Here is a 13,767-nt window from a genome sequence, read left to right as displayed (position 1 = left end):
CAGAGACAATAAGCCTTCAGCAGCCCAGGGAGGTCGGGCAAGCAGGAGACAAAGAGCTCAAAGTTCAGCCCCACACACATCCAATCTGCCTGGAATACCTGGGTTACCCTTCACCTGGGCACTGTAGCAACACCAGCAAAACCTGTTCTCTTTGGCTTCTCTGACTGAAACATCCCATACAGACAATAAAGATTAAATGGGAAGGGTTGTTCTGCTCATAACCACCCCCACTAAAGAGTTACTGCTCATTTCTGGGGTCTTGCCTAAACACAGTGGTGAGACTGGGGTTTTCTTTACTGCAATAGAGAGACCGCAGCAATTCCCACAGCAAAACTGATTTTTTTCTCTATTTTTCTATCCCCATCTCTCTTACTCCCTCATTTGCAATCCTCTTCTGTCTAAAGTTAGCTCTGCCATCATTACTTGCACTGAGTGCATATTAGACTAGGCTCTCAGGAATTAATGAGAAGGCTTAGCAAAGGAAGATAACACAGGGATCAGCATGGCAGAACTGGGTGCTAAATAGCAGTTTCTTTATGACTGGATATTGGAGGCACAAATCTACCTTCACTTCTCACTGATTTCACGAAGAGCTTCAGGAAATAAACTCTTGTAGCACGACTTGTTTTCCACTGGGTTGCTTTAAGAGAACTCCTGATGGACACAAAGAAATGAAAGTCTAAGCAGGCACATGCTAAACCCCACAAAGGTAAGGTCACACCATAGCTAGTGAGGGGGTACGTAGCTTTGCTAGGCCAGCATGATCCAAAAGGTCAAGCCATGGTGTTGGTTTTGTTAGAGGAAGCAGTCATATGTTGTCTGTCACAATGACAAAGAAATTGCAATTTTGGAACAGGTAACCTTTTTAATAAAGGCTTTTTAAGCTGTAATATTTTCACAGTGTTTTCTGACTAATGTCCCATAATTATGACAAGGCAGAAGATGTATTTCCGTAGGAACTGTGGCCAGTCTGACTGGTTAGAAAGCAGCTGTATTTCTGCATTGACTATAATCAGGAAGAGTTAATCCTGTCACACATTTTCATAGGACATAGACCAGACTGAACAAGTTTCTCTTCTTTCCCTTCCTGGTAGCTCTCCTGATAAATAGGGGAAGAGCCAAACTTCTAACTACAAATGTTTCCCACCAGGTAATGGAGAGAAAATGAACATCTCATTCCATTTCTTCTCCTCCCCTTTGCCTGTTTTCCTTCTTGAATGGAAAAAAGGGTACTAATTTCAAGCATCTTATAGTAAAGCATGGAGGATGCCTCAGGCTGCTATTTTACAAATGAACGATGAAGCCCAGATACAAACTGAGGATCAGACTGTAGTCATAATAAAACTACTGTTTGCATATGTGATTATTGGTGGCAGTGAGAACATGAGAAATTCATAGGCTGAGACACAATGAACTCCCTTACAGTCTGAGCATTCCTCTGTAATTTAGATAGATTAGGGGTGCAAATCCTTCAGGATTTAATCTTACAAGTACATTTTCCTGACACGTCATACTTTGCCAAAACGTGCTTCCTAGAGGTGACTTTTCCCCTGCCACTCTTTCTATCCTTCTGCATTTAGTTCCAGCAGCAAGCATGGGAAGAGTGGGGCAATCCCAAAAACTGTCTTATTTTGAAACCCTGTGATCCTCTTTGGATCTGAAAGATTAGGTCAAACTGTATGTTGGAGAAAATTATTTACATTCTTTGTAATTAACTAATCCAGTCAGTTCACTTCAATGCTTATTTCTATTTCTTTAAGCTTCTATCACAGAAAATATGCCTGCAGTTTTCTTGACATCCAGATGTAGTAGTGATCTTCTCATAAAAGATGTCTTACACCCAAGGGCAGCTAGGTCCTTTTTTTTTTTTTTTTTTTTTTTTCCCTAAATACTAATACAACTAAAAGAGTTTCTTGAAGAATAAGTGGGATATAGGGACAGAAGCACTTTTTTATGCATTGCTAATACAGAAGATCAGATTCCAAATTGCTGAATATGATATAAATATAGCCTTTTACAGATTAAAATTAATGGAAATACATAGTCCTATTGACTTAATTTGGCATTGGATCAGCCAAATGGATCACTATACATATCCAAAGCAAAGAAGATTTTGACATAAGCAAAAAGGCCAGACACAAGAACCAGAAATCTGGAATCTGGATAATAAGTCACCCATATAAAAATATTCTATGACTTTTCACGCTGCAAATATTTGCAGTGATGACTTCTCTCAAGATTTTCAGATGATCTGTGTGTTTCCTAGTCTCATCTGCTTTTCTGCCATGATCTTAATTTTATTCAAATGCAGCACACAAAAAGGAAACATTGCCTTTTTCCTTAGCTTGATTTTGCCATCATATAACAAACCAAAACCCATGGAAATAGGAAATGCAGAAGAAAATCCAGACCACACACAGACACACACACACAGACACACACACACAGACACACACACACACACACACATATTAAAAAAAAAAAAAAAAAAAAAAGGTGCAGGAATTATATATATATAAAAAAATCAATTACTAAAATTACTTTCTTGGTATTAGCTTTTAGGCAGCAGTGGACAATCAGAAAAAAAAGAAAGTCTCCATCTAACTCTTAACTGAAGATAAGAATGCCTGAAGTATTTGGATTTGCAAAGTTATGTTTCCATCTTGTGAATTCAGGTTTGCACTGAGTCAGGCAAATCCATTCTCTTCTAACATCAACATTTCCCCTCTCTCTTGTGAAGTATAAGGGATTACCAAAAAACAACCCACTCAGGGAAAACACATGGGGTGTTTCCTCACAAAGTCCCCTGCTGCAGCCTGGTCTTCATCTGGGCTCTGCTGTGAATTTCCCCTGTAATTGCTGAGCACTCACTCACCAGGCCACCAGCGATGACTCCTGGACCTGTGCACAGATCCAAACAGCACAACCACTGAAAAGCATCGCAGATTGCTCCATCTGTCTCTTTTTATTTATTTTCTTTTCTTTATACATTTCTTGGCCTTCCTATGACATAGCAATGTGATAGAGAATGTGCACATCAGACAAAAATTGCAGAGTAAAGTGAGGCATAAAATTTTAGAAAGACGTTTTCCACTAAATTCACAGTCTTCTGCTGCAGTAAACATTTCTGCTATGCTGTATTGATGATGATTAATAGAAGACTTGACACACAAAAAAAAACATGATAAAAGAATGGTACTCATTGTCCTTCTCTCAGTATATTTTCTTCTAAGATCTTTCCAGATTAGAAAAGGAATTGTTTTTCAGGACTCAGGTATTTCCAGTTCTGGAATCAAAAATTATAATAATCAAATTATTGAGTAATATTGACAATATCTCTGAAGATACAGAAATTTTCAAGCTCTGACTTAAAGGCAAGTGAATTTTTTTTTTTTTTTTTCCTAACAGGAGAGTGTGAAGACACAGCCACTTCTTTGAAGGACAGTGTGAAAATTCAGACAGGCTTCTATGCTGCTCCAAATGAGTGCAAAATAAAGTAGGCACTCCAGATCTTCTTGGGAAGAGTATCAGAAAGAGCTGAAAAAAGAATCATACTTCTGGAGCAGGGATAACTGGCTTTCTGAAAGGGTCTAAAGATAGAGATTGATTCACTTCCCAAGGCAGTGCACTGGGACCAACCTAATTTCCTGGATGTTACCAGTAAATAAAGCCATGTAGTGGTTTTAATTTATCAACCGGGCAGAAACACCAATTAATGTAGTGGTTTCACATTCACCAAATTCTCTTGCCAAATTTAGTGTAGTGGTCTTAGTGTTTGTTCTCTTTCTGTGGGAGAGAGATTAGGAGAAAAGCAAAGCAGGCTCAAGCTTAAAAATAAACAAATAGTTTTATTAACACACACTAAAAGAATGGAAAAAGACAGTTGGGGAAAAAACTTAAATGAAACAGAAGGAAACTTCAAATATACTCTTCCCTCCCCCTACAAACTGTTAACTTTCCTACAAAACAACATAAAGAGACAAAACCTGTGATTTTCAGTCAGTTTCACCATTTGAAAATGGTCTTTCACCAATCTTTAGGAGAGGAGTTTCTCTTAGAGTCATGGATCCCACTGACAACCTAGAACAGTTCTCTTTTGGGTTTAACTGTCACAAAAACAGCCGCCCTGGGAAACCTGCCTTTGTGACCCCTCCCATTAGCAGTTTCTCAAACTGCTTATGGGTCACGGGTCTTAGACTTTTGTATATTGGGGAGTCACCTTTTAAAGATGAATAACTCTAAAAGCAAAGGGTTCTTCATCTCAAGGAACAGAGATATCTTCTCACTTCTTCACTGGTGCAGAGAGCTTCTCATCTCTATCTCTGTTCAAGCATCTTATAGGATTACTATTACTTAGTCCATCACAAACACCTTTGCTCAAATCCAAACAATCATCGCCCCAAATGCATATCTTTCCATGATTCAAAGGGATAATCTACATATCAAGTTCATTTCCATGGCTCAATAAGGATGGAATAACAAACTCCTCAACCCCCTGTTCCAATAGTCTTTTCACTCCAGAATGAAACTCCAAAAACACTCTTCCCTCCCCCTACAAACTGTTAACTTTCCTAAAAACAACATAAAGAGACAAAACCTGTGATTTTCAGTCAGTTTCACCATTTGAAAATAATCTTTCATCAATTCTTTAGGAGAGGAGTCTCTCTTAGAGTCATGGATCCCACTGACAACTTAGAACAGTTCTCTTGTGGGTTTAACTGTCACAAAAACAGCCGCCCATGGGAGAAGTCTGGCGAAAGCAGTTGTTGTAAAGCTGCAACCTCTCCCCCCCCTCACCACCACCACCTGGGAGCCGATGGAATCCGGCCAGGCCTTGGGCTAGCTCCCCCTGAAAGGAGGGGGGAGCAGCAGACCCAACTCGACCTTACCACTCTCTCTCACCAAAGGGAAAACGGGCTGACCTGCAGGAAATCAGGATTTTATATGGGTACTGCCCAAAGTCTCATTTGACATTCTCAGTGGTCAAAGCAGATGCCAATATTCCAACCCACCTGCTGATAGGTCCTTGTCCTTTCTAAAGCAATTCCCTGGTCCTGGCCAGGAAATACATTCCACATTTCTCCATAACTAAGAAACCAAACTGTGCCAACCCATGACACACCATTAATAGCATGGTAGTGGCAGATCACACCTGACCACACCACAGTAGCTGTGAGATAGAAGAGACAGGCTTTCAGAGTAAACCACCTCATTGATGTCGTGCCAAAGATAGCTGTAAAACAAAAAGCCTTAACTGCTGGTGAAAGTGGGAGCACCATCCAAATTGCATCCTTGAAATACCTGACCTCAGTGGGAGAGCCACTGCATTTTTGTCTCCCACAAACTCTGGTTCCTTTTGCACAAATTGCTTTAGTGTTCATGGATCCTGTTCCTCCCTCCTCAAACAAGACAAACTGGTCTCTCAGAACGCCTCTCCTGACGCCCTTTAGGAAAGCTGTCATATCAGAGGCCACTTTGCTTTTCAGTCCTGACTCCCCTTCCAGCACATACATGCAGAGGAAAGTCAGGGACAAAACACTTCAGATCTCAAGTCACTGACACAAATGTTCTTAGCACAGACTCCTGTGAGCCACAAATATTCCTAGATGCCTTTGCTTTAAATCAAATACTTTCATCCTTAGAAATTTCTAGTGGCGCCTTAATTCTGGAACATACTATTCACAGAGTATCAAGGTTTGGGACCTAGGTGATCCTTCCCAACAAAGATGACAAGAAAGCAGCTATAATAGTTGTGTGATGCTTTTTCCTGTACTTTTTTATTATTATTATTATTTTTCTTTTTTTATTTTCTGCAATGAAAGAGAGAACCTGGGAGATGGCAGGAACCAAAGCTGATCTAACAGGCAAACACAATATATTTGCCATAGTTTTCATGTTATATTTCCCATTTGCATATTAGTGCTCCCTTTCTATTGGTAGAAGAGAGAATCTCTTGTCCCAGCATGTTGTTATTGGTTTCAGCAGCATAAGCTGAGCTTTTCTTTATAAGAAGAAATGATTCATGAATCCATCCCATTTGTCTGTGGTTTGGACGGGAGCATCTCTCTTTCCCCAGCAGAAGAAAAATGGTTACTACCTTTATTTTTCACCACGTCTATAATGGATTATCTCCTTGCTGGGGAAGAAAGGGGATAGAGTCTCTTCTGCAAAACAAGAAACGACCCACTGCTGGAAGGACTCAACCCAGGCATAAAACCATAATTGCTAGAATTTTCTTCATCACTGTTTCTTTTCTTAATCACTGTCTTTTCAGACAGAGGCTTCCTGAGTGTACCCTCATAGCTGGCACCTGAACATGAGACCTCTGGGTGCGAACATATGAGCCCTACCTGTTGCATTAATGTAGGATTCCTATCAGCTGTCACTTAGAGCAGCCCCGACGTGCTCCTCCAGGACTCCCTGCTCTCGGTTAGAGACTGCTGCAGCCCTGAACAGCAGGAGTCCATTCTTGCATATTTTATTGATCTCAGTATGCACTAAGGAAACACTTTTTTTTTTTTTTTCCATTTAACATTTATTTTACAATTGCTTTCACAGCCTGGCACAGAGGTGCAGATTTGCTCTTGTGTCCCCAAAGGAAAGTGCAGTCAGACATGGTGGAGTGGATGCACTGCTGAGGGCAGTGCAAACACCCCCTTTGAATGCCAGGGGACAGAGTGTGTGTGTGGGGGGGGCGGGCGCGGGGGTGGAGGGGGGATTAAATTGGAGGCTGTTGCAGCACCAGGTACTGGGAAGACAGAGAGCAGCAGCATCCCTTGACAGTCACCACAGAGGCAGCTGAAAAAACCTGTCAGGCTGGGAAGGCCTCAACAGCAAAAATATTCTTCTATTTAAATAATGATCTCATTGGTGCCCTTGGGCTTGCCCTGGTAAAAATCTCCTGGTCTTCTACCCTTACAGCTGAACTGCAGCCATACATGCAGACATCACATTACCCAGCATTTTATTTTCACACATCTTTTAAAAGAGATCTGCTATAAATTGTTTTCAAGTTACAGAGTATTTTTTTCCCCAGATAATACTTCAGCTTCCTATAATCACAGATAAATGAAGAAGTATTCTGGTAATTATACTATCAAAGAGCATTCGCTTTCAGAGAGGAATATTTTAAAATAGTTCTGGGAAACTGCAGGTGAAGAAAGAAAAAGGTCTGCTTGGTTTGCTCTCCCCTACCCAGCTCTGGTGAGGGTTGCAATAACCCTAAAAGCCAGTCATAGCTTGGGCTGCATTCGAAGCAGCATGGCCATCAGGGCAAGAGATGGGATTGTGCTCCTCTACTCCTGCAGCACATGCAGTGCTGCATCCAGCACTGGGGCCCCCAGCACAGGAAGGACACTGACCTGTAGGAGCAAGTACAGAAGAGGCCACCAAGATGATCAGATCAACCCCTTTCCTAGGAGGAAAGGCTCAGAGAATTGTGTTTATTCAGCGTGGAAAAGAGAAGGCTTCAGGGTGAAGTAATTTTGATCTTCCAGTACCTGAAGGGAGCCTGTTAGAAAGAAGGCGAGTCTGTTTACAAGGGTATGTAGTGATAGGAAAAGGGGTAACGGCTTCAAACCGAAGGAGAGTAGGTTTAGATTAGATATTAGGAAAATTTTTTACTGTGAGGATGATGAGGTACTGGCACAGGGGGCCCAGAAAAGCTGTGGGTGCCCCATCCACATTCAAGGACAGGCTGAATGGAGATTTGAGTGACTTTGTCTAGTGAAAGATGGACCTGCCCCAGGCCTTTCTGTGATCTTCCCCAAAAAATTCATGGCAAGTTGGGGACCAGCACCTCCCCCTGCCCTTAGTGGGACCAGAGCAGGACAAGATAGCTTCCCATGAGTCAGCAAGTGGGGCTAAAGCCCCAACACGGATATGAGGGAGCAGGATTCTCATTGAAGGAGTCTCTTTGCAGGTGCTGTTTTGCATCTGTGGGCTCGCACTGACTTTCATCCACCCTATCTCAGCCAAGAAAAAAGCAGTCTGGTGCTTCCAACAAGTCAGTTACCACAAAGATTTTCCCCTCAGCTCTTCAGCAAGGAGCACTTTTCTGTCTACTCTTCTGGGGAATATACACTCCTCCCAGTTCTAGGCCCTGATTTACCAGATTTGTACCCACAAGCAAGTGGCCAAATGCTATGGCAGCACACAGCATTTTACGTGCACCTTGCACAAGTGGTGGTGGGAAAGGAAAGGAAATGCAAGCTCAGGCCTCAGCAACCTACTAACCAAAATACACTGCAGATCCTCTCTCAGAAAACCAAAGCATTGGTTTTCATTAAAAATGCTCAGAAATGCTGGGTTTGTAGATTTGAAGGGGAAGATGGCAGAAGCATTTCTGTTAGTCTTCAGTGTCTCTGCTGAGACCATCTGTAATAGAATAAAAAAAGGAGGGCACATGAGATGCAGCCTGGGTGCAGCATGTTATAATGATGCATCTCCTGGAGACAACGTTGCCTTCAGATGAGACATCTCCCCAAGAACACTGTCACTCACGGCTTACTGCAGGTGTCAGGTGCCCCAGCTATTGTTATTATTATTATTAGATATTTGCCAAGTGCCAGCGGTGCACCTGGTGCTCATCATCAGCTCAAATAAGCTGCTGATTTTTAACAGTGGACTGACTGCATTTCCACTTGTGAAAATTTGCCTGTTTGCTTCTTCAGGCACTATCTTCTCCAGGGGGAATTATGCAATATACTTTTGTTTCCTTCCTCCAGGACTTTTGGTACCTGCAATTTTTTTAAAAACACACAACAGCCCAGCTCCTCACCACGGTAAGCCAGTCTTTTTTTATCCGTCATCTCCTCGGGATCAGATCACTAATTCACATGCAGGATAAGACAACTGCCGAATTATTATACTACAAAGAGAAGATCTTCAGACACCTGTCATCTTGATGAAAGCAGCACCATCAACTGACCTTTGCCAGTTCAAGGTCGATAATGAGACAAGTCAGGCAGGAAGAGCAGCGTGTGCTGACTCCATTAACGCTGGCTGTGTGCACACTCAGTAACACTGCGTCTCCTGTCAATTAGTGTGGGTAAACTAGGGACTGCTGATTGCCAGAGACATGGCATAGTGAGCTGCTGCTACCTTTACTTCTACACCCTGCTGCATTTTAATTAGCTCCGTTCCCCAGACTATTTCTTCAGAGCTTCGTTACTGCCGTCTTCAAGAAACTGAAGGCAAGCCTTTTACATTGCACATCGCTAATGAGAAGAGATGTGAACATCCTCACCACGGAGTTGGATAATGCCAGACTGCCTGCATGCGCACATGAGGGGGCATGTGAAGATTTAAGGGGCTTCTCAGCATAATGCAGTGTAAGCACCGCTCAGAGACGGCTAAAGAATAGAATGAGCCAGAGCCCAAAAGGAACGGTATTCCCAAAATGACCAAAAACATAGGATGGAAAAGTGGTGTGTGCAGGTGAACGTGTGTGTTTGCATACGGGGTGGTTTCAGTAAGGATTTTTAAAGACCACCAAGAAGCACAACAGTTTAATAGCCTGGGGTTGTAAGTTTGGAAATAAAGAGTTGCCCCAAGGGCCACCACCTTTGGCTCGCACAGTCCACATGGGACACGGACAACGGCCGTGAAGAGTTGACAGGCAAAGGAACTGGAGCATCACTCAGTCATTTCCAAGATTTCCCATGGAGCACCACAGCTTTTTCAACAGAAAGCCAGGTGTTTTTGATGGATTTTTGCTGTATTTTTAACCTTTTATGCAGTCAGCTTTGCAGTCAGATAGTATCAGTGTGGCTGTTCTAATTTTCCTTGAGTTTCAATTTTATTTGAAGCAAATTGTGATAGATAATCACTGTCTTTACAGACAAATGTGGGCCAAACCAATTTACAAAGAGCTTCAGGTTAAAATACTAGAGTGCCTGTATCTCTCCTTTCACAATACACAGCTGTGCTTGGTGCGGGATCCATGCCGACATTTTGAGTCTGTCTTGATCCCAGCTTCATCAGCATATGGGTGGTTCTGCTGCTGCCTGGCCCAGATACCTATACATCCCTGTTGTAGCTCAATATGAATATTACCTGAGTCCTACTCCCACCCTGCATGACCACCAGCAGTCATTCTATCCTCACAACAATATCTCTTTTAATTAACTTCTCTCGTACGTCACTCATGTCCTTACAGACTTGCAGCTAATGAGCCAGCAAATCTACTTTGGGATTATTTTCCTCAGTGAACACCAGCACAGATCTTGTAGATGCCACAAAAAGTTGTGATGAGGGCATCCATGTTGGAGAAATCATGGGATGGTCTGAAGAAATTCTGTTTTCTACATGACTTCAGGAGCTTCTGGATAAGAACTGGAAAATTAATTAGGCTGGTGTTTTTTTCTGACAGTCGTTTTATTCTCAGCCACTGTTCAGAAATTAAGGATGTGTTTCCTTCAGTTCAGTAGCTGCTTTCACTGCTTTAGAAGAAAAGGTTCCTCAAAACAATATGTCCCTGGGAAACCTCCTTTACAGTTAGTGACCCAGCTTCCTGCACTGAGCAAACTTAGGCTTAGAGACAGCTGTGGATTGAAAGTGGCTTTAATACCCTTTCAGCTGCTTTTGACCATGCCCAGCAACAGCTGCTGCCCTCTAAGTGACTGCCCATATAACAAGCCAGTCCTCCTGGAGAGGATGCTCCCATGACTGTGACATGAAGGGAAGAAAGCAAACCCAGAGAAGATGGCTGGAAAGAGGGGAAATCTCTCATCATCCTATCAGGATGTGGTGCAGGGCTCTGCCTTTGGTGAGCCTGTGGCTCATCACAGAGTTGTTCTGCAGTGGCACGTTCTAGACTCAGCATATCCTTCCATCATGAAAAAAAAACAAAAGAAACCCACCTCAAAACTGAAACACACCCCTGGAGCTTTTTTTTTATTATTTCCCTAGAAGGACTAAAAGACACCTACTTTGCACACAGGCATGAGATATCATTCAAAAAAAAAATCACATCACCAAAAGAAGGTTTGTTTTTCCGAAGTGCCTCTACCTGGTGGGGTTTTTGTTTTCTCTGAAATGGGGCTGCTCTCAGCCTCCACACAGCCCTCTGCATTCTCCCAAAACTAACCAGGAAAAAAATAGTCCTTTCTTTTTTCAGGCAAATAACCATTATCCAGAAAATCCTGGTCACCAGGCACTGCTTCTCCTTTTATTCCTCACCCACAAGCAGTCAGATTGCTTCAACATTCATGCTGTGCCATCTAACAAATGCTTGCTAGCCACCTGTGTGGATATCTTTAAAACGGTAACTTTAAAAAACTCCCACCAGCATCCAAACATATGGATATGTGCCTGAGGGTTGGATACATTCTGTACATACAGTTATTCTCATGCTTGGTGCAATCTGATACTCCATCTATGCTGTTGCAGTAACACCTCCCTGCATCCTCCCACAGGCTCCTACACAGCAGTTCAGGATCAGCCAGCGGGTATCGGTGGTAGCTGCAATCTAAATTCTCTTTATCATCTCAAAATGTTCGCACTTTATCATGCCACCCTGATTGATAAAGATAGAGCTGACATAAAGGAATTGTATTTCAAAGGAAATGCGTGAAGTCATACCAATGATAGCAAGGACGGGTGCGTGTCTGTTGCCACAGGGGAGCTTCGCTTCACAAACCCCTCAGCAGAGCAGGTGAAGCCACTTCTACCAACTCTGGCTATTCTATTAGAAATATCTTTTTTATTTATTTTTCATAACGCTCCAGCTGTGCGTGCCCACACAGCATGAGGCTGACTTGAGGAGCCTGAAAATATTAGCATTAAAGCTCAAAATAGAAGCAAACCACTCCAGATCCCAAATCCCTTCTCTACAGGTAACAGGATCGCTGCCTAGAAAAGTGCTTCTTTTCCCACACTTGATTATAATTTTTCCATTAAGATGAATTAGCTCCTTGACAGAAAATAGTACTACTAATAGAGCTAAGCCTACTTATTCCCCCACAAAATTGCTGGGAAATTCCTACTTATTACTTATTCCCCCACAGAATTTTCACTGGGAAAAAACATAAAAATTAAAAAATAAAAAAAAATAAAAAAAAAAAAAAATTGCCACACACTTCACTGAGAGCAAGCTATTTCTGACATGCATTTCATTGAAAACCAAAATTTTTTGACTGGAAATATTGCTACAGTCCCTCAGGAGACGTACTAGTTCATTGACTCCCTTTTCCCCAAGGGAGTCTATGCAAAGAGTATAGAAAAAAAAAATCCACTCACATTTGCACAGACTTTGTGTTTTTCCCTTTCGCCATACTTCCTCATACCACATTTACCGCCAATCCAGACAGCAGGCAAATGACATCCTTCTCATTCCCCTAGCAAAATGCAGGGATGCCCACTACACATGACAAGGTATCACAGTGGCCATGACAGTTACACAAGAGACCAGGAAGCCAAAGGAAATTTTCCCGTAACTCCTAACTGGGCTGTTCCATTTCCAGCTTGCATAACAGCATCTCCTTCCCTGCAGCACCAAGAAGACAGGACCTGGAGCACCGGGACCACAGCTCTGGGGATAGCAGCTATTTTGCCCAAAGAAAACAGTCTTGCAGCTTTTCAAGCTCCACATATGGGGGAAAAATTGTCGATGCCGGTCACACCTCACAACTCACTTTGGGGCTCTGGCACATCCATGAAGTGTGCTCAGAAATGCCTGTCACTCTGTGTCTCCTCCTCTCGGCTGACAGCTTAGTGAGGGGCCGGACTCTAACAAACGGAAGATAGCACAGTGGCAGGAGCATCCAGCCAAGGCATCTATCATGCCTTGAAAAACCTTGAAAGAAGGTTTCTGTCTCGATCATCGTTAAAAACTGTTTTCAGTCAGAAAAGAAGTGGCAACTGAGGTAAAATTTGCTGTGGTATACAGGTGTCTAAACAAAATAACAGGATTTTTTTTAAAACATGGGAACACCTGCCACCCCTTAGAAATAAGCTGACAAGAAAAGCAGAGCAAGGACAAAGTAATGCTGATCAAAATAAAGTAAAAGAAGGATTTGGGGATTTATGTTTGTCCAATAGTAGTCAGCTACTCAAATTGCTTGTGAATAAGAGTTTCAAATGTTTTAAAATATGTTTGAGGCATATCTAGGCCTGCTTATTTGCCAGGGAATAATATCTATGCATTTCTATCTGTTCTGTTTCAAATCACCCAAAACAGACTATTAGCAATGTTGCTAATAAAGTAATATGAATCCAAAAAGAGGAGGGGCAGAAACAAAAAAAAAAAATCCCCGATTAAGGAAATAAGAAATAAAAGACATGGATGTGTCCTGAAGCTGAGAGTAATTCATGCAAACAAAAAAAATCACCAAAAGCTTGCTAAAGAAGCAGAAAGGAGAAAACGTGGTGTAGAAAATACCATGTGTCCATAAGAGATTTATCTCAAGAATCTCTCAAGCACCACTGTTATCTGCTAGGAGTGTAGGGATATTTAAGCAACATGAACCATTAGCACAGTCTCTCCAAAGAGGAGAGAGACCAAATGGAAAACCATGTGATTTTCTGCTTCTCCCAAGATCTACCAAATTTGCCTTGGAAAAGAGCCAGGAAAGAAACAAACATGGCCCTTTCTCAAAAAAAAAAAAAAGTATAAGCTGAGGCCTGGGCTAAACTTGAGAGATTCAGAGCCAGGTTGTGACCATCATCTCATAGCTTGGTACCCATGCCAGCTGCCCTCCATTCTGCCAGCTTGCATGGTTTCACCTCCGGGTGAACCTTTTAGGGTTTGGTCACTCTAGAAGAAGC

The sequence above is a fragment of the Hirundo rustica genome, chromosome 1 (genome assembly GCF_015227805.2).
Source record: "Hirundo rustica isolate bHirRus1 chromosome 1, bHirRus1.pri.v3, whole genome shotgun sequence".
Taxonomy (NCBI): domain Eukaryota; kingdom Metazoa; phylum Chordata; class Aves; order Passeriformes; family Hirundinidae; genus Hirundo; species Hirundo rustica.
Note: the sequence above shows the minus strand (reverse complement) of the source record.